Raw genomic sequence first — 22,325 nt, forward strand, 5'->3', positions numbered from 1 at the left:
TGGTTCCAGAAAGCTGAAGAATCTAGAAGGCTTCCAATGGCATCTTCCAGACTTTAAATACATTAAGGCTGTAGCTGGGACCCTATGCTTTTTTCTGGGAGGTTCACACATGGCTCAGATTCATCTTTGGCTTGCAGCCTCAGTACAATCTTTCCCCTATCTCCTCCCCCTTTCCTCCACTCCCCCTCCCCCAGAATTCCTGTGATATTAGGTAAATTTCAAACACAAACATTGCCAGTCTACATATGCAGATGTAATGTTTATAAAACTGGGGTTTAGAGTCAACACTTGGAATTTATGTGAACCACATTTAATGGAGGGTGGACAGGGGAGCATGGACATGAAGTCATTACATTTGGGATGGAGTTTCATTCTCGTCCTGCAGAAAGCATAGAAAGTTCACTGTTCAGACCAACCCTACAGCAACTCGCTCGTTCCTTCCCAGAGTCTAAGCTGCCATGTACCAAAATCAAGCCCTGACAGACGGCTATCTAAATCTCAATCTGTGAGTTCTTAAGGGAAGGGGTGTCCAAAACTTGGCTTTGAACTCTAGTCCAGTGTATCACAGTTCTTGTAGGCAGGAACTACTTCCTTATGCCTGGCCTAAATTTTTCATGCTGCATCCTAAGTCTGTTTCCTTTTGTCTGTGTCCTGGGTGGAGATGGAGAGCAGCTGGCCACAACCCGTCATGAGAAGTCTTAAATGCACTCAAAATACATTTATATTCCCAGTTGAGCAGGCACAGTACTTATTCATTCCATCCTTCCTAATGCCCCCAACTCCACCTGGTGGGCTAGATTATAGCCCTAATACTCTCTTGGACAATGCCTGCTTTAAAGTAGACAGCTCGTTAGGCAGGAGATGTATAATCCTGTCATAAAGTATTTAATATTTTTGTTTATAATTGTAATACCAAAGACCCACAGCTGTTTTTCCTCATCACTTTCCCATTGCTCTCTTTGTCTGTACCCTCTAGGATTCTCCAGGTGTGTCTGTGTGTTATAATGTTCATAGCACCACAATGATATGACATCTTTCTTCTCTTTGTTCTGCAGATGTTATCTGGTAGCAAAAACCCTATTCCCAGTTTACAAAAGGAGAGATGGAGACACAGAAAGGTTAGTGTGTTTGCTCAACAGTGATCTGCACCTATTGATTGATCAATTGATTACTTGGAGAACATTGGTATCTGATCCGCCTGTTGAGGGTTTAAGATCTGGTGGATTTGGGGAAAAATAAAGGAAGTTAGTTCTTCCTTACTGAGCTTCTTTGGAATATTCATTCATTCATTCATTCAATTATATTTATTGAGTGCTTACTGTGTGCAGAGTACTGTATTACTGTACTAAGTGCTTGGGAGAGTACAATACAACAATCCTGATTACGGATGAAGCAGTGGAGGTGGGGTAGATCAAAGGCCTGTCTCTGGGCCAAGATGTTCATTCATTCATTCATTCATATTTATTGAGCGCTTACTGTGTGCAGAGCATTGTACTAAGTGCTTGGGAAAGTACAATACAGCCATAGAAACAATCCCTGCCCACAGTGAGCTCACAGTCTACCGGGGGAGAGAGACATCAATAAAAATAAGTCAAATTAAAGAAATATACATAAGTGCTGTGGGGTGGGGAGAGGCGGGAAAAGCAAAGAGAACAAGCCAGGGTGTCGTTAAAGGCAGGGGGAGATGAGGAAAAGTGGGACTTAATCTAGTCTCCTCTTGAAGGTGATGTGCCTTTAGTAAGGCTTTGAAGGGGCGGAGAGTAAATGTCTGGCGGGTTTGAGGAGGGAGGGCGTTCCAGGCCAGAGGTGGGAGTGGGCCAGGGGTTGGTGGTGAGACAGGCAAGAATGAGGCCCAGTGAGAAGGTTAGCACCAGAGGAGAGGAGTGAGTGGACTGGGTTGTAGAGGCGAGAAGTGAAGTGACGTAGGAGGGGCAAGGTGATGGAGAACTTAAAATCAATGTTAAAGAGTTTTTGTTTGAAAAATATGGAATGCTTCATGAATTTGGGTGTCATCTCTTCTGATAAACTCCTTGAGGTTAGGGCTCAGGCCTACAAATTCTACTGAAAATGTCCAAGTGTTTAGTACAGTGCTATGTGCATCAGGTGCTCTTTAAATATTAATGATTAATTGATAAATACTTCTGAAGGCTTGATTGGAGAAACATCATGGACTAGAGGAAAGAGCACAAGACTGGGAGTCAGGAGACCAGGTTTCTAATTGCAGCTCCTGCACTTGCCTGCCATGTGACCCTGGGCACTTAACTTCTCTGTGCCTCAGTTGTGGCCCTTGTTTCATAGGGATGATCCATCCTCGTCAGAAGAGATTCTGGTAAAGGGTTCAGGAGTGAGGGGGATGGCACGTTTTATTGCTCTTTACTTTGATGCCATACAATTCATATTTCCCTGTTTTAGGAACTTCCCATTTAATGTATTGGAATGAGACTTTCCCCAGTATTTGCTTCTTTTTTTGTCTACTACTATAAATTTCTGCTTGTTCTAGAGAGCACAGAAGAGTCAAAGAAATGGTTTTTCCCTGATTTGAGTTCCCTTATAGAGATCACAGTGGCTGCAAGTAGGGCAGAAAGAGGAGGAAATGCTGGATCTGTGCCCAAGCTGGAGTCTCTGAAAGCATAAAGGGGACTTTGAGTCCTAGCCACAGGGAGTGGGCTGAGGCAGGGAAGACCTCCTGTTTCTGGGAGGAACTAGCAGCATGGCCTAGTGAAAAGAGTGTGACTCTGGGAACCATGAGACCTGGGTTTTAATACCGGCTCTGCCACTTGCCTCCCTGATGTGACTATGGGCAAGTCTCTTAGCTTCACCGAGTCTTAGTTTCCTCACCTGTGAAATGAGAATAAAATGCTTGTTCTCCCTCTCCCTTAGGTTGTGCCCCCTTGTGAGACTAGGATGGCATCCAACTCGACTAAGTTGTATCTACCTCAGTGCTTAAATTTTTTTTTTGGTATTGGTTAAGCGCTTACTATGTACCAGGCACTGTACTAAGAACTGGGGGAGATTCAAGATAATCAGGTTGCATATAGTCTCTGTCCCACATGGGGCTTGCAGTCTTAATCTCTATTTTACAGATGAGGTAACTGAGACCCAGAGAAATGAAATGACCTGACCAAGGTCACATAACAGCCAAGTGGCAGAGCTGGGATTAGAACCCAGTTCCTTCAGACTCCTAGGCCTGGGGACTTTCCACTGGGCCACGCTGCTTCTCTGTGTTTTTGACACAGAGTAAGTGCTAAACAAATACCACAATTATAATTATAGGAAAGAAGGTTGATTGGAGAGTACAGGAAGCTTCTACAACCTCTGACATTTCCTGTTAATGGGGAGGAGGATGCCCAGTCCTCCTCCTGGCCTGCAGTTCTCTCCATCTCCATCAGTCAATCAATCAGAGGTATTTATTGAGTGTTTACTGTGTGCAGAGCACTATACTAAGCGCTTGGGAGAGTACAGTGCAATATAGTTAGCAGACACATTCCCTGCCCATAATGAGCTTACAGTCTAGAGGGGGAGCTTGCAGTCTAGTTAAACAGACCACCACTCATCCCATCTTCAAACCCTCCTTAAAACCATATCACCTCCAAGAGAACTTTGCTAAGCCTTCATTTCCCTCTCTCTCTCACTTCTGTGTCACCTACACATTTATAAGCAATCTCTTTAAGGACTTGATATTCACACTACTTTCAGCCCCGAAGCATTTATGTACACATCTGAAATTCATTTTAATATCTGTCTCCTGTTCAAGACTGAAACCTCCTGGTGCAAAGGGAATTTGCCTACCAACTCTGTTTGGTCGTGCTCTCTCAAACACTTAGTGCTGTTCGCCCAGTTAGTGGACAATAAATACTGAATGATTAAGAGGGGAGAAAATGGGAGGAAAGATAAGAAGACACCATTTCACCCTTTTCACTCAGAGGTCTCTGCTTTCAACATTCAGTGATGAAAATAACACAATGCCTTGTGGTGAAGATGAATGAAAGGACTAATATACCCTAGAACTAACCCTGACCCTCTAGAACAGGGGAGAGGAAATGACAGAGTTGAGAACTTATCACCTGAGAGCTTGGAAGGGGAAATCTTTGAAGTGAAAACTAAAGATGTCCTCTGCCCTTTTTTCCCCTCTCTCTATGTTGTCTCTCCAGCTGATCAGAGTTGCCCCAGGCTACCATCTCCTCCTAGGGGCAAATCCAAGCCTCTTCCCTCTGTTCCCATGGAGCAAGATGCTACAATAAAATCAGATGACAGGAATCAGCTATCAAGATTAGGTTAGGGAAATATAATTATGTACCACAAATTTGCCAGTACACAATCATCATGTGAGCCCTATTGGTGGAGTGCTGTTATTATTTTTTTACAGATAGTAAGATGTTTTATTTCATAGAAATTCACAATTATTAACATTTCTGAAAGTTATGTCTCAGCTACTCTACCAACCAGGTGTTAATTATGAAACACTGAGCCCATTGCATCCCTGCTGACATGAATGAAATATCATTTCATTGGAACATCAAGACTGAATGTGCCCCAGCACATTCAAAGGTGCAAAGGGGTACGGGGTTGGGGACTTGACATTATTCCCATCAGAATCCTATCTGGTCAGTGAGATGTCTTGCTTCGTTACTGTGATCTTTAGTGGTTTCCACTAAGCAGCACGGCTTAGTGGATAGAGCATGGGTCTGGGCGTCAGTAGGTCATGGGTTCTAAACCTGACTCAACCACGTGCCTGCTGTGTCACCTTGGGCAAGGCACTTCACTTCTCTGGGCCTCAGTTACCTCATCTGTAAAATGAGGATTGAGACTGTGAGCCCCACATGGGACAAGGACTGTGTCTAACTTGATTTGCTTGTACCACCCCAAGGGTTAGTATAGTGCCTGGCACATAGTGAGCACTTACCCCATACCATCATTCCCAGCTGTGTGTTGTCCCTCGAAACTCTGAGACATGAAACAGCCTGCGGTCAGTGATTTATGCTGGATCTGCCACCAGTTCAGGATAACTTCAGGGACACAGTTTTTGACATCTGTGCATCCTCGAGTCCTGGGGCATTTCTGGGGAAATGGTTGATTAACCTTTCCCACTTGTCCCCCCAAAATGAGAACCTGTTCATCGTGGCCCAAACCCCCAGAAGGTCTGGCATACGCTCCCAAGCCCCCACAATTCCTTGTCGGGAAATGTGGCTCGGTTGGCTATATATCTGCAGACTGCAGAACTGAGGAGGGTAGTAGCCTCAAGGGGGTAGAACCTTAAGGCATGCACTTAAAGCTTTGCCAAGCATATCTTCATGAATCTATTAATGTCACGCAATTTACAAATTATCACACTTTGCCACATTTCCCTTCTGAGTCCCCCACAAAGGCTAACATAATTGTTTTACTGCATTACTTGAGGCATCTCTGTAGTCGCCTGTCGAGGCAACTTTCCTGCTATAGGAGGTAGTAGGGTTAGAGGTATAGACAGCTGAAAAAAGAGTGGGCTCTATCTAAAAATTAGACCCGTTTTAGGGGGTGGAGACTGGGGATGGAGGGCAAAGATGAGGAGAGATTAAGTCATGTGGAAAAAGTCTCCAGTCAAAACAAAACTGTCTTTCAATAAATTACTTCATCAAATTGCAGAATGGCTTAGGTCATCCCAACCTTTGGATTTGCATTGCCAGCTTCAAAAGGCATTAAATTTGCTTCTTAAATTTGTGTTCCAAAAATGAAAAACAAAGGCCATAGACACACCTAGGAAATATTATTTGCATAGAAGGCATGCCTCTCTTTTCAAAACATCCATTTTTATTTTCACCCTCTGTAGCTCTCTTGAGAGAGATCACGTGGAAGTTAGTTGGGACAAAAGGAGACAGTAATTGACAAGGTTTCCAGTGGAGTGTCTCCTTTTCCATCAAAAGATGATTGAAGTCGGTTGCCATTCACCATTTTTACTCCACTTAATAGTCAACACTTTGCTTCGACCCTGGTTTGTATGGATTCGTATTATTCCTTTACCTAGTACTTTCTCTCATCCTCTATGGAGTGAGTAAATTAGGAATTCAATATCAGAGCTATTGATGACTGTTGATGACTGTTACCTGCATATCAACTACCTAGGCAAGGTATATGTATGTATTTATCCTTTGTTTTCATTACACTATTCCTTGGGGATCCTAACCATGTAGGTGGCCATGACTGAAAGGAATGATGTGCTACTGAAAATCAGACAATCCAGATTTTCAGTCGCTTGGCAATCTAAAATTTCCATTTTATCTTGAATTTATTTCAGTCTTTAACACTTCCGTCAGTGACGTTGTCCATCACCATCTTATTTCTTCTCAAGTGTGAGCGTTTAGAACATAGACATTGCAGGCATATAGTGATTTCTGGCTAGCTCCTGCAAAAACCTTGGATAATATTTCTTAGAGTTGGTTTTGAGTGGGGGCTGTTGAAATGGAGAGTTGTCTGAGGCCACCAGTTTTCATAAGTCAAGGGTAGGGAAAAGAGCATCTGCTATGGGAAACAAAAACTAGACGTTCCTAGACTGTGCTTGGGAGTATAGGAAAAGGAGGTTGAGGAAAAAGAGGTTGAGGAGAAGGATGTGGAGGAGGAGGAGGAGGAAGAGAAGGAGAACAAGAGGGGGGGAAGGAGAGTTATTTAATGAGAAGAACTACTCCACCACTGCTCCTCAAAATCCTTTGACCTCTAGAGGAGCAGTATGGCCTAGTGGAAAGAGCACGGGCCTGGGAGTCGGAGGACCTGGGTTTTAATCCTGGCTCTACCATGTGTTTCCTTTGTGGCTCTACCATATGTTTCCTCTGTGACTTTGGGCAGGTCATTTAACTTCTCTGTGCCTCAGTTACCTCATCTGAAAATTGGGGAATCAATACCTTTTCTCCTTCTTACTTAGATTGTGAGCCCTGTGTGGGACAGGGATTGTGTCTGACCTGATTATCTTGTGTCTTCCCCAGTGTTTAGAACATTGGTTGACATATGGTAACTGCTTAACAAATACCACAATTATTATACCCAATCACAAGTGATCCCATGTGAGCACGGAAATGGCTAGGATTCTTCAATCCACTATGATCTTCCTGGGGCCTCCAAACACGTTGTGTTAACTCATTCATTCATTCAATAGTATTTACTGAGCGCTTACTATGTGCAGAGCACTGTACTAAGCACTTCGAATGTACAGTTCAGCAACAGATAGGGACAATCCCTGCTCATTGATGGGTTTACAGTCTAATCGGGGGAGACATCTGGACAAAAACAAGACAACATAATTAGCTTGTAGCAGGCACCCATATCTACAAGCATTCAAGACACATTTAAGGCACCAAGAAATCATCAAGGTTGTCAGAATAAATCAATGCTATTTCTATGCCCAATGAGAGATCACCTTTTTCTTGTCCCAGGGTGTCCATGGAGGTTGTTGTTTGCTTCTCTCTGACCCTTTCCACATGGGTAACCTGTTCTTAAAATTCAAAATCCCCCTCTCCCATGGTGCTATAGTTTGGTTTCTTTTCTTGGAAAACATTGCTAATATTACTGAAGGAGTTAGCTATTTTAAGAAGCAGAATGCAGGAAGGCCAAGCTTGCAGGTCGACCTGCCTTTCAGGATTAAAACCTTTTTTCTTATTTGGTGCAAGAAAATAAGCACTTAGCATCCCCAAGGATAGACATGGAAGTGTCTCTGTGGGCACAAACAAGCAGGCCTCTTCCCAGCAACTGTAGTGAAGGAAGAGGGGAAGCACGAGTCTATTTACTGAATAATTACTGTGGCATGCACAGAACCATATGTATTGCAGATCTGCTTTCTGTTAAGAGGGAAAATTGTGATTTAAAAAAGCAAATGCTGACTAACCAGTCCTAATTGAGCTAAAAATAAGGAAAGCACAAGCTCTCGTCTTTATTCATAGCCTGTATGCTTCTTTAGTGAACCATCACAACAAGAATATTCCTTCCCTAGTGCCCGTTGTTCTATTTAGCTTTAGCAGGAAAGGCTGCGTAGCGGATGGAAAGATAAAGATGATAAAATATTCATCGGTTTGGCGAGAGCCAGGAGACGGTCGTATTTGCTAAAAGAAGATGAAAGCCAAAGTTAAAGACACATGCAGAATCTCTCCATTAGAAAACTTAGCAACCGAAATGGCTACTTTAATTAGAAGTGACACTTTCTCGTTGCTGTAATGGAAAAGAAAAAAATTGATTATGAGCACAACTAGGCACAAGCATGGAGGCTGCTCAGACAGAGGGGGAACAGAGAGCGTGTAACTCAAAAGCCCCAAAGGCCCACCCAGAGAGACATTTTGCTAGGGAAAATGACTCATGGGTTAGTTATACAACTTGATTTTACATTCTGCCCAAGAGAAATGCTGGCTGAGAGAAGGAAGCTTGAAAAAAAACCTTATAAATACAACAGCTAAACTGCTGCTGCATTTCCAAAAGCATCAAGATGATCTCTTTTATCGTTTCACTTTCTGAGTTCCATGCCAGCAGAAATAAAAGGCAGTCTATTAGGATCTCTCTGTATTTTCAATAAGTGCATCTGATTACACCACACACAACTTCCCTTTGCTCTGAGGGTTTTGAATTTTTTTAAAAAAAGCTCTCCATTATTGTCTTTCAAGAGTGTGTCCAGCCAGGAATGGTAAACTTGTTAAGCAGCCTTTTAAATCAGTCTTTCTTAGTTTTCGTACAGAGAAATCACTGGAGGAAACACACATTTCTAGCATATTTGTGGACCTGAAATGGGTCCATGCCACACACATACAGTAAGCACACTACTATGCATTTTCATACTGTGTTAAAAAAAATTAAATGTTAAATCATGTGGTAAGAAATAAATTGAAATCCAGGTACCGACGTCAACTTCACTCCTCCAATGCCAGCTTACTCACTGTGCCCTGATCTAGTTTATTTCACCCCCGAACCCTTCCCCACATCTTCCCTTGAGCCTAGTATTCCCGACCCCTCCATGTACACCAGACCACCACTCTCTCTATTCTCTCTTTTTTCTTGTGGTACTAATTAAGCACTTACTATGTGTCAAGCACTGTTTTAAGTTCTGGGGTTGAGGGGACAGATACAGTCCCCTCTCGATCCACACTGCTACCTTGCTGATCCAAGGACTGATCCTAACCCATCTTAGCCACTGCATCTACTTCCTCATTGACTTCTCTGCCTTCTGGCTCTCCACACCCCAGTCCTCTGCTGCCTGGATCATTTTTCTAAAAAACCTTTTAGTCCATAATTCCCCACTCCTCAAGAACCTCCAGTGGTTGTCCATCCACCTCTGCATAAGATAGAAACCCCTAGCCATCAGCTTTAAAGCAATCAATCATCTTGCTCCATCCAACAGCAGCACCATCCGCCCTGTCTCACAAACTCGTGACTTTGGCATTATCCTATATTCAGTCTCTCCTTCAAACCACATGTTCATTATGTTCCTAAATCCATCAGTTCAACCATCACAACAGTGCTAAAATCCTCCCTTTCCTGTCCATCCAAATTGCTGCTATGCTAATCCAATCACTTAACCTATCCCTCCTTGATTACTGCATCGGCCTCCTGGCCAACCTCCCCACCTCCTGCCTCGCCCCAATTCAATCCATACTTCACTCTACTGTCTGGGTCATTTTTCAACTAAAACATTCTGGCCACGCTTCCCAACTCCTCAAGAACCTCCAGTGGTTTTCCATCCACCTCTTCATCAGACAGAAACTCCTTATCATCGGCTTTAAAGCACTTAATCAACTTGCCCCCTCCTACCTTTCCTTGCTGCTTTCTACTACAACTCAGCCTGCACATTTTGCTCCTCTAATACCAAATTACTCACTGTACCTTGATTTTGTCTATCTCATAACTAAACTCTTTCCCACACTCTGCCTCTGGAACACCCTCCTGATTCACATCTAACTGACAATCACTCTCCACCTTCAAAACCTTATTAAAAACCCATCTCCTCCAAAAGGCCTTCCCTAATTAAGCCCTCATTTTCTCTTCTCCCACTCCCTCCTGCGTCACCCTTGCATTTGGATTTGCATCTTTTATTCACCCTTTCCTCAGCCCCATAGCACTTCTGTGCATATCTGTAATTTATTCATATTCATGTCTGTCTCTCCTTCTAGACTCTAAGCTCACTGTGGCCAGGGAACGTATCTATCAACTTTGTTATATCATACTCTTCCAAGCCTTTAGTATAGTCCTCTGTACACTGTAAATTCTCAATGAATACGGTTGATTGATATCCAGCTCCCTTTCCCTTCTGCCTTGTCCATACATTGAAACTACAATAATAATAATTGTGATATTCATTAAGCACTTACTATGCCAAGAACTGTACTAAGTGCTGGGATTGATACAAGTAAATCAGGTTGGACACAATCCCTGTCCCAAATGGGGCTCACAATCTTAATCCCTATTTTACAGATGAGGTACCTGAGGCACAGAGAAGTGAAGCGACTTGTCCAAGGCCACACAGTAGACAGGTATGTGACCTTAGTACCCAGGGATTAGGCCCAGATCATTCTGACTCCCAGTCCGTTACTGTATCCTCTAAGCCATGCCATTTCTTGTGACCACTGGGCCTTCAATATTCACTCCACCCTCGACCCCACAGCACCTGTGTACATACATATAAATTATATATTATGAATTATTTATTTATATTAACTGTCTCCCCCTCTAAGATGATAAACTTGCCGTGGGCAGAGAACATGCCTACCAACTCTGTTGTATCATATCTCCCAAGTGCTTAGTATAGTGTTCTTCACATGGTCATTGATCGTGAAATACCCTTGATTGATAGATTGAATGAAACTCTAAGTCTAAGTAGGAGGGAGACCAGGTATTGAATCCCCATCTTCCAGTTGAAGAAACTGAGGCACAGAGAAGTGGAGTGACTTGCCTAAGGCCACACAGCAGCCAAGTGGTGGAGTTGGAATTAGAACCCGAGTCCTCTTATAACTGGAACTGTGCTTTTCCCAAAAGGTTATGTTCCTTCCTTTTTTCAAAGTTTTATTTAGATTATCTCCTCCATGAAGCCTTCCTCAATTCAACTCTCTTTCTCTGACTCCCTCACCCTTTTGTGTCGTGGCTTAGTGGAAAGAGCCCGGGCTTGGGAGTCAGAGGTCATAGGTTCGAATCCCTGCTCTGCAACCTGTCAGCTGTGTGACTGTGGGCAAGTCACTTAACTTCTCTGTGCCTCAGTTACCTCATCTGTAAAATGGGGATGAAGACTGAGAGCCTCATGTGGGACAACCTGATCACCTTGTATCCCCCAGCACTGAGAACAGTGCTCTGCACATAGTAAGCGCTTAACAAATACCAACATCATTATTATTATTATTAATAAGCACTTGGATATGTTCCCTTTGGACACTTAGCATTCAACACACCCTCAGCCCCACAGCACTTATGTACATATCCATTATTAATTTATTCATGTATATAAATTTCCATGTCCCCCTTTAGATTTTAAGCTTATTTTAGGCAGAGAACGAATTTACCAACTCTTTTGTGTTGTACTCTCCCAAGCGCTTAGTACAGTCCTCTGCCCAAAGTAAATCGTCAATAAATTCCATTGATTGGTTGATTGATATCAGAAATTCCAAAGTTATAGTCTCTTTCATTAACCAGGCCACATAATGGAGTCATTAGGCACTTTATTCCTCTCTGAGGACTGCACCTGGAGAGTTTCCAGTACTCTACTAGTCTCAGCAATGGGAGGGAGAGTCAAGCAGAGGCATACACATTCCATTCCTAGCTCAGGCAGTGGCTAGTGAGTGGAAGGCAATCTTCTACAAGTTAAAACTTACCTGTGCTGGGCAGCAGTGGCAAGGAAGACAGTCGAGGGCGGAGACTCAGGTTTACTACGCAGAAGAAAGTAATGGCAAACCTCTTCAGTATTTTTGCCAAGAAACCTCTATGGGTACCCTACCAGAATGATTGCAGATGGAGGTGGGGCGTTCTGAGAGAGACGTGTCCATGGAGTCGATATGGATCAGAGAGGATTCGATGGCATAAGACAGGCACTTAATTTTGTGCCACACTATCCTAAGTGCTGGGATAGAGACAATATTATCAGTTGGACACAATCCCATTCCCAAATCTTTTTTTTAGGTATTTATTAAGCTCTTACTATGTGTCAAGCACTATTCTAAGTGCTGAGGCAGATATAAGATCATCAGGTCGGATATAGTTCCTGTTCCACATGGGGTTCACAGTCTAAATATGAGGGAGAACAAGTATTAAGCCCTCATTTTGCAGTTGAGTAAAATGATGCATAGAGAAGTTAGGTGACTTGCCCAAGGTCACAGAGCAGACAAGTGGTGGAGCCAGGATTAGAAAGTAGGTCCTCTAGCTACCGGGCCCAGATTTTATCTGTTAGGCCAAACTGCTTCCGCATCTATTTCAAAGCCTCCAAGGAATCAGATACCACAGTCTCCTTGAGAAAAGCCTGGACTACCAAAGCAGTCAAGAAAGTCATCTTTCTGTTTCCCCTTGTTAATTGATCAATCTGTGGTTATGTATTAAGCACTTACTATGTACAGAGCACTGTTTTAAATGTTTGGAAGTGTACAATACAATCGAGTTGGTAGACAGAAACTGGAAATGACAAGATCCTCTTCTCCTCACTGGTTCTTCAGCGTTTAATGATCAGGAAAGAGCAACACGATGGAAGGTGATCATGAATTGACTTGGACATCCTCTAGATCGTCAGCCCCCGCATTAGACTGTAAGCTCGTTGTAGGCAGGGAATGTATCTGTTATACTGTAGGCACCCGAGAGCATAGATAGTGCTCTGTGCACAGTCTTATGGTGTCTAGTCACCTCCAACCCATAGAGACTTCATGCACAAATCTCTCCCAGAATGCCCCACTGTCCATCTGCAATCGTTCTGGTAGCGTATCTATAGAGTTTTCTTGGTAAAAATATGGAAGTAGTTTACCATTGCCTTCTCCCACACAGTAAATTGAGTCTCTGCCCTCGACTCTCTCCCATGCCGCTGCTGCCGAGCCCAGGTGAGTTTTGACTTGTAGCAGATGGCCTTCCACTCACTAGCCACTGCCCAAGCTAGGAATGGAGTGGGTGTACCTCTGCTTGACTCTCCCTGCCATAGCTGAGACTGGTAGAGTCCTGGAAATTCTCCAGGTGTGATCTTAAGAGGGGTCTGTACATAGTAAGCTCCCAGTAAATACAATCAACTAACTGACTATCTGAAAAAACAATTGGTGTGATTGATTCATTCCACATACTGAAAATTTACCTTAGCAAGAAAGCTAAGAATGAAGAATTTATAATATCACAGAAGTTTGGTTGTTTTATTTTTTAAAAAAAGAGTTCTTTTTCTCTTCAAGTAGTTGGAAATGGCTTAACTAAAGGGGAAAAATGGAGTTAAACCTGCTGGGATTTGAATTTGCGACAAGACAGTGGGTGGTTGTTTCATATTTGGGACTAGGCCACTGAGAAACCCTCCTGAGTGTGTGGTTTGCTGTTGCTGCTTCTCTGGAACCACAGTAGCTGCTCTTAGTAAGATTAAATTACTTTTATTAAATGCAAGAACATAAGTGAATGCAACATTACATTTGAGGAATTAAGCAGGCGAAAGTCTGGGGAATCCCAAGTCAGGGCTCCATGAGCGGCTTTAATTCAAGCCCGTGTGCGCTTAGGGTAACACATTTACCTTCATAAAATATAATATATGAAAGGATCATATTTAACAAGGAAAACAGTACCAGAACGGATATAGGAGCAGTGCGGCTACGTTGCCATGGAAACACCTTGTTAGGAATTTCCTGATTCCTGTGAGATTACATTTTCAACCTTAATGCTGTATTAACATAAGCTTTGGCATTTAATGTCTCTATTTTTTTCTTCCTAAAAGACAAAAGGAAAGGAAGAGAGAGAGCAGAGAAGACAGATGTATTTTTTCACAAGATTCTCTTGTTGGTTGACAGAGTACCATCAATCCCTGAGAGAGCAATTGACACAATAGTTCAAAGCCTTTGGACTCCAATTGATGACATCACTATGTTCCTGGAGGAGGGCTCCAAAACTTTACATTTCTCATACACATCATCATCTTTTCCCTCCTTTCAGCATCCAAGTCAATCTACTAAAGCACCTATCTACTGAAAAGAGTTCAACGGGTAAGAATTGAAAGAGTAAAGTGTGAAGTCTGCTTGAGGCTTCCAAACTTTAGGAATTCTATAGTTTTTTTTAATCTCCCAAAGTTGGCTCAATATCTTTCCTTAATAAGGACTGCCCCCTTGCTGTGTTGGAATTTTATCCATCAGCTCAGCTGGGAGTTGTGTAAGTAGAAACCAGTATCTGTATTTCTATTTCTTTAAGGAGGAAGACTATATCCAAACCCAAAAGAACAAGAAAAGATAAATGTACTTAGATAAAGCTTTGGAAACACGGCATATAGTTTGACAAATTTCTTACTATTGAAGTGGACTCCCTTTTGAGGTGGAGACTAGTAGCTCCTCTATATTAGTTTTGACAGTTCTTCAGAGAAGAGAGGACAAGCTAAAAGAAGATTAAAATGCCATCGGCTGAGTGTTGACATTTGTCCAGAATAACAAGGATAGTGTGATAGTTTTCAAAATACCAGCGATCCAGATATTGGAATGCCCTCGTGTATTTTATCGACATGGCATCTTCAGAAAAGCAGTGCTTTTGGAGAAAGGGCCACACTACTCACTGGCTTCCAGAATAGTTTTTTGGAATTCATTTGGTATTGTGAAACTTTATGGTATGAATTGACTAATATAGCTATGCAGCAACTCAACCCCAAATGCTGTATAAGCAAGAGGTGAAATAAATCAGGAGGCATTGTTATCATTTCTCCACTAGAAAATTAGGCAGAAGAATTTGGTAGAGATCAATAAATGCTACAGAAGTTCTGTGCAAGTATATTTTGCCACAGGATTGCAAAATGATTAAATCACAACTCCCCACTGGTTCCAGTAAGAGTTAGTTTTATGCCTGAAAAGAGAGTGGGGAGTGTTTTGGTATCATTATCATCATCATCATCATCTGTTCAGGCATTCGTCTTAAAACACATTAGTTGTATCCTTGCAAACTATGATGTTATGAGAATCATACTGTGTCAACCACTGCTTCCAAGGGAAATAAAAAGCTGGGGGAAGATGATTTGAAGCCCATTAGCATGATACATGGGCTCTGCAGCAAAGTCAATCAGTCAATGGTATTTACTGAGGGCTTCCTGTGTGCAGACCACTGTACTAAGCATTTGGGAGATTACAATACAGCAGAGTTGGTAAACACATTCCCTGCCCATGGTGCGTTTATAATACAGAGGAGGAGATAATTAATTTGCAGGCATGCACATAAGCGCTGTGAGGCTGAGGAAGGGGTGAATACCAAATGCCTATAGGATAGGGATCTAAGCTCTGGGTGAAATTCAAGAAAGATATGAAAGAAAATATTTTTATAAAGCTGCACTTCTCTGACACTTATCAGTAGTTATAAGCACCTCAGAGGGAACACTTTTGCCACTGGATTGAAGTTAATTTCTAGTGAATAATTCATTTGAAATAATTGCAGTTGGTTCCCTTTGCAATGCCTGTGGACATCCTGCTTAAAACAACATTTCTGGTAGAGCTGCATCTCAATACAACCTATTCACAGCAGCCTTATGGTCGATATGTTCCCCTATTCCTTCATTACATTCTAACCAAACTGTATTCTAAGTAGTGCAACAAATCATTAAAAAAAACCCAACACTGATTTATTGTTTATTGTGGGCAGAGCAATTGTCCTAGGCTCTTGAGGGCACACAATAGAAAAAAATCCCTTATATTCAAGAAATCCAAAAGACACAGACCCTCCTATTCAAGAACCCCACTCCCAATTCAATGGGACAGTCTTGAGGGGAATGGCTTCTTAATAGTAGTAGTATTTGTTAAGCACTTACTATGGGTCAAGCACTGTACTAAAGGGTAGGGTAGATAAAGTAGAAGGAGATTGGAACCACTTCCTCTCCCACAAGGGGTTCACAGTGTAAATATGAGGGAGGACAGGTGTTGAATCACATTTTTTTGTGATGAAGAAACTGAGGCTCAGATAAATTAAGGTCAAGGAACAGGCAAGTGGCAAAGTGTGGTTTAGAATCAATTAGAACCAACACTTATGTACATATCCATGGTTTATATTAATGTCTGTCTCCCCTTCTAGACTGTAGGCTCATTGTGGGCAAGGAATGTGTCTGTTTATTGTTACATTACATTCACCCAAGCAGTTAGTACAGTGCTCTGCACACAGTAAGCGCTCAATAAATACAATAGAATGAATGAACGATCCAAAGCACTCTGACTCCTAGGTCCTGGCTCTTTCCACTAGACCATGCTACTTCTCTTGACTAATAGAGAGAAAAGCTCCACCCACCTGGGGAAGATCTGAGTTCTTCTGGGGGCTCAGCTACTGATTTCTGGAAGTTTTTCACCTGCTGTCCTGGAGATCCAGCAAAAAGCTCACCAAGTGATAACATATTTTAATTAATTTATTCATTCAATCATATTTATTGAGAGCTTACTGTGTACAGAGCACTCTACTAAGCATTTGGAAAGTACAATATAGCAATAAAAAGAGACAATCCCTGTCCACAATGAGCTCACAGTCTAGAGGGGGGAAGACAGACAACAGTACAACTAAACAGGCATCAATATAAATAAATAAAATTATATATGGATTATATATATATAAGTGCTATGGGACAGGGAGAGGGGAGAAGAGCAAAGGGAGTGAGTCAGGGTGTCACGGAAAGGAGTGGAAGATGAGGAAAAGTGGGGCGTAGTTTGGGAAGGCCTCTTGGAGGAAGTTTGCCTTCAGTAGCACTTTGAAGGGGGGAGAGTGATTGTCTGGCAGATTTGAGGAGGAAGGGCATTTCAAACCAGGGGTAGCAGGTGAGCCAGGGGTCGATGGTGAGACAGGCGAGATGGAGGCACAGTGAGAAGGTTAGCACCAGAGGAATGGAGTGTGCAGGCTGGGATGTAGAAGGAGAGAAAAGGAGGTGAGGCAGTGTAGGAGGCAGACAGTGCAGGTGATCTAGGGCTGTGGATTAGTGGTATGAGAGTGATAATAATGTTGGTATTTGTTAAGCGCTTACTAGGTGCCAAGCACTGTTCTAAGCGCTGGGGGAGATACAGGGTAATGAGGTTGTCCCACTTGGGGCTCACACACTTTTAATCCCCATTTTACAGATGAGGAAACTGAGGCACAGAGAAGTTAAGTGACTTGCCCACAGTCACACAGCTGACAAGTGACAGAGCTGGGAGTCGAACTCATGACCTCTGACTCCGAAGCCCAGGCTCTTTCCACTGAGCCACGCTGCTTCTCCAGTGAGGGATAGGGGAGTGAGTGAGTTGAGTTGAGTAGAGAGGGTGGTGTTGAGACCATCTATTTGGTCATTAAGAGTGGGTAGAGTGGGTAGGGAGGCTAGGTGGAGTGTGAGGTGCTGAGAGAGATGGATGGGGTTGAGAAATTGGAGGTCTTCATGGGGGAATAGTACAGATTTACACTGAGGAGGAGTGTGGGAGAGGAGGCAAGCAAGAAGCTTGGGGTCAGACAGAGGCATTTCAGAGTTGGTGAAGGTAAATATTGTGCAGTGGTTAGAGATGATGAGATCGAGTGTGTGTCCAAGTTGGTGGGTGGAGGAGGTTAGGTGAAGCAGTTCAGCGGAGTTTAGGAGTGACAGAAGGTGGGCGGCCGAGGGCTCACCGGGTACATCTATGTGGACGTTGGAAGTCTCCAAGGATCAAAGTGGGCATGGATAAAGAAGGAATGTGATAAAGGGGTCAAAATGGTTAAAGAAGTTGGAGGTGGGAGCTGGGGGGTGGTAGATGTCAGCTCTTCCCAAGGTAGACCTGGAGTAAAAAGTAAGATTAGTAAAGTGTAGATTAGTTTGGTTACAAATATAATCTGTAGGTAACTTCAAACAAACAAAATTCTCAGTTTTTCCCTAAGCGAAATTGTCTGGCATCATGTGGCTTAACCAAATGACCTGACAGTGACACTGCAGCTGGGCTCTGACAATCATAAACTTCAGGGATGGTAAGCATTACATTGCAAAGCTGAGAAGCAGCGTGGCCTAGTGCATAGAGCATGGGCCTGGGAGTCCGAAGAACTTGGGTTCTAATCCCAGCTCCACCATTTGTCTGCTGTGTGACCTTAGGCATGTCATTTCACATTCTTTTCTTTTTTATGATATTTGGTAAGGACTTACTGTGTGTCAATCATTGTTCTAAGCGCTGGGGTAGGTGCATGTTAATTAGTTTGGACACCGTCTCGCTCCTGAATGGAGCTCATGGTCTACATAGGAGGGACAACAGGTGTCTCCGTTTTACAGTTGAGAAAACTGAGGGAAAGAGAACTTAAGCGACTCGCCCAGGGTTGTTCAGCAAGCACTTAGCCGAGCCGGAATTGGAACCCAGGTCCTTCTGACTCCCAGGCCCGTGCTCTATCCACTAGGCCATGTTGCTTCTCACTTTTCAGTGCCTCAGTTATAATAATAATGATAATAATGTTGGTATTTGTTAAGCACTTACTATGTACAGAGCACTTTTCTAAGCGCTGGGATAGATACAGGGTAATCAGGTTGTCCCACGTGAGGCTCACAATCTTAATCCCCATTTTACAGATGAGGTAAGTAAGGCACAGAGAAGTTAAGTGACTTGCTCGCAGTCACACAGCTGACAAGTGGCAGAACTGGGATTCGAACTCATGACCTCTGACTCCCAAGCCCAGGCTCTTTCCACTGAGCCATGCTGCTTCTGTTATTTCATTTGTGAAACAGGGATTTCACAAATGGGGATTAAGACTGTGATCACCATATGGGATATGGACTGTGTCCAACCTGAGTAGCTTCTATCTACCCCAGTGCTTAGTACAGTGCCTGGCAAATAGTAAGCAGTTAGCAACAAATGCCATACAACAACCAAACAAAAATACCCCAAAAAGCCCAGTCTCCAATATTCTTAGAACCCATTTGGGTTCATCAAATCTCTACTTTTACAAATTGTCTGTTTTGGGAGTTTAGTTCAGTCATGACCACCCTGGTGCTTCTCTCGTTTTTGCTCTATAGCCTTGAACAAGGATCAATTTCAGCCATCCTATATTGAAGGCTACTAAACAAAGATATGGAATGAAGACCACGATCAAAATCAAAGTTCTACATAAGCCCTCTAGTGAAGGATGGAAGATTGGTCTGACCAGCTAGGACCAGATCACACTCTATCTAACCAGGATCATGCCATCTTAATTCCCTGGGTGTCGGTTTCTCTCTCAGGAGGTAGAAATAGATGTTAGTGTGACACGCTAACCTGCCAAAGTCACACTGCAATCGGTGTCTACCTTATCAACTGCAATGATATACACCTAGAAGTATTTCTACCACCTTGAACTCTTACTTGGGATAGCCAGGGTATCATTAGCCTAGGATGAGTACATGGTCCAGGAGTTTAAACACTATAAACAATTAGTTCCTTGGGGTGTTCCTTCTTAGATATAATGAATTTAACAAAATGTGAACTTGTCCAAGCAGGATTCTGTGCTTTCTTTTTTTTTTTTCCAATAGCACTTACCCATCTGTACTTCTGTTACATTGCTATTCCCACTCGAAATACTGTGAAACCTTTCAAATAAAATATTTAACGTGTAGATCTGGTAATTTTATGTTGTGAGTTATGAAGCCTTTACTTAGGTCCCACCTTTTATTAAACCTTAGGGTTCTTTTGCTGTCTCTAATGACATTACATTGCATCAGAATTAGACAGATTTTTACAGGGAGCTGTATTATTTGTTGTGACTTGGTAATGCTAATGTTTAAATTTTGAGTCTTTTTACTGCTGATTAAACCTCTAAAGACTACAGCAGAATTTCCGCTTCATTGGTAGAAGAGAAGAAAACAGCACAGTTTGTACCAAGGAGATCACTTGAAGAATGTGCGTAAGGTTGCTGCATTTATGAATAAAGCAAAGCATTATCATTTTTAATAGGAATTAAACAGCTAGAGGGAGAAGTAGGGCAATGCTGTGATCAGAGCAAAGGAAAACAATCTAACAATTTTAATTAACTGTATTTTAATAGCTTTAGTTATAATTGAATAATTTAAATACCAGGGGAAACAGTTAAATCTCCTAAAAGCCTTCTTTTTATTTACATTTTAAATACAGTTCACGGTGAAGAGATGACAGTGCAAAGGCTGGGAAGAAATAAGGTTTACATTTTAAACTTCTGGGCCAATAGGAAGTATTCGGGGGATTTAGGTCTCTGTTGTACAGAATGTTAGCACTTATTGCTCCCACCCCCCAGCCTCCTAGAGACCGGAGCAGCTTTCTGGGGCTCATCCTTGTGGACGTCACCAAGCATACACGTCAAGAAGAGGAAAATGTAGTGAGAGGACCACCTAATCTTTTCATATGGGAGCAATAGGATATCAAAAGAGTATTACCACAGGCAACAGATTGCAGGTCAGTGATGATATCTGTAATGGGAATTTGAGGCCTAAGCTTTGTCTATAATTAGAGGCAACTGTGAGCCTTATACCTTTTGAGTGGCATAGAATTAAGATGTTGGGTCAACATTTCTTCTGGGAAGGATGGGGAGTTGTTTTATTAATGTGGGCAAAGCTCTGGAGAGAACCAGGGGTCTGATATTGTGGGGTTGTGCTGTAAATTCCTTCTCTCCAGGAATAATTCTGTATCCTGCTCAAAAGCACAGTCAAGTGTGGGAGATGAACTGAGACAAAAAAGATGACCCTCTAAAGCAGAATGATCGTAACATTGGACAATCTGTACCAGTAATTTCCACTTGTGATTCACACTTTCCTTCATCCAAGAATAAAGCTATGCTCTATTGGTCTGGAAATTAGGGGTTTAGCACACTGGGATAAAGTGTGTATGAAATGTCTGCCAATTTTTAAAAAAATTAATCTCTGAAAACTCCAAAAAGTTGAAGTCTGCAACAGTAAAGGTTGGAGTTGGATATGTTTCATCAAACTCTGTAGATTATAAACACCTTGAGGACAGAGATTAGATCAACACATCTATTGCACTCTTCCAAATTGAGTACAATGTAGGCTCCCAATAAATACTGTTGGCAGATTGATTTGCTTTCTGTATCTGAAACTTGTGACTGAATAATTAAGACACTTGAATATTGAAATGTCTGAAAACTGGACCTTGAACTCTGAAAGAAAAATCTGTCCCAAAATGCCTGCTGACTCTCCACTGAAAAATAAAGGACGCACGACTGTCCACTGAGCTATACAGGCTCCGCTTTTATTTCTATTTCAGATCTTCCTTCCTGGTCTGTTGCTTCATATGAAGAAACAGAATTAGGTGAAATGCAATGAAGTGAAAGCTCTGACTGAAACCTTTGTTCAGAATCTGGATAATTTGGGTCATGACTTTCAGGAAAGTTTTTGGTTTTTTTTTCTTCTTAATGTTGCCCACTCTATTCATCCCCAGGGGCATCTAGTCCTGTATGGCATATAAGATTGCTCAAGCCTTTAATACAAGACCCTGTAGGTTTTCTTGATTGCTTTTGAAATTTCACAGCATCGTTGAATCCCTTAATGCCAAAAGTTGACTTTGCAGCTGCCTCAATGTGCTGTCTTATAATTTGGTTTTAAGTGAGTGACTAATTTCTTTCTGAAATTGAAGTATTCATCAGGGTGGGGGAGACATTCCCCTTACCTCATTTTGTCAAGTTCTGGAAATCTTTCTGGGTGTCCTGGGAGGACTTCGAGTGGTGCCCTTTGGAAATATCTGGCAAGCCATTCCATTAAGCCGCTGGGAGGTGTGGGTGGCATTCACTGGAATAAGCTTTTTGACAAATGATATGCTGAAATCCTGACAAAATAAATGCTTATGTTCATTAGCCATCACTTATTCTCTGCCAGTTCAAATACTCATCCTCCAGGGAATGGCTTCAAACCACTCTGACATCTGAATTACAGCAGTGCCTGATGCTCGATTTTGAAAGGGGAAGGGAATGCATGTGAAGGAAATGATAAATAGAAACAAACCACAAAGGGGAGAACGTGCAGAATTGCTTATGTGATTGGTTGACACTCTTAAGAGAAGTGGGGCAGGGCTGCCAACCTTTGAGGATATGGAAACTATGCCAATTGGTGAGGTTAGCCAATATAAGGGGGTGGCCCAAATGTTCCACTGGCCCATTTTCTGACTGAAAAACCCAAGTTGGTCATTGGGGGAAAGAGAGCAGAGCAAGGACGCAGTCTTTAGGCCATCTGGCCTGTCCACAGTTAAACTGTCGTTTGGCTGCTTTTGTGTATTCTCTTTCTCTCA

The 22,325-nt window shown here is 42.5% G+C and overlaps 1 long non-coding RNA gene and 2 other non-coding genes across 3 annotated transcripts; 2 read left to right on the plus strand and 1 right to left on the minus strand.

Moving 5' to 3' along the window:
* The first annotated feature begins 1,054 nt into the window (after positions 1 to 1,054).
* LOC103167322 lies at positions 1,055 to 21,256 on the plus strand. The gene is made up of 4 exons (XR_485113.3): positions 1,055 to 1,118; positions 13,947 to 14,138; positions 19,097 to 20,483; positions 20,703 to 21,256. It is a non-coding gene; the product is annotated as an uncharacterized LOC103167322 (long non-coding RNA).
* On the plus strand, positions 11,657 to 11,794 carry LOC114810759. The gene has a single exon (XR_003758454.1). It is a non-coding gene; the product is annotated as a small nucleolar RNA SNORA7 (small nucleolar RNA).
* LOC114810440 lies at positions 13,021 to 13,158 on the minus strand. Its single transcript, XR_003758140.1, has one exon. It is a non-coding gene; the product is annotated as a small nucleolar RNA SNORA7 (small nucleolar RNA).
* Positions 21,257 to 22,325: the final 1,069 nt, after the last annotated feature.

The sequence above is a fragment of the Ornithorhynchus anatinus genome, chromosome 3 (assembly GCF_004115215.2).
Source record: "Ornithorhynchus anatinus isolate Pmale09 chromosome 3, mOrnAna1.pri.v4, whole genome shotgun sequence".
NCBI classification, from domain to species: Eukaryota; Metazoa; Chordata; class Mammalia; order Monotremata; family Ornithorhynchidae; genus Ornithorhynchus; species Ornithorhynchus anatinus.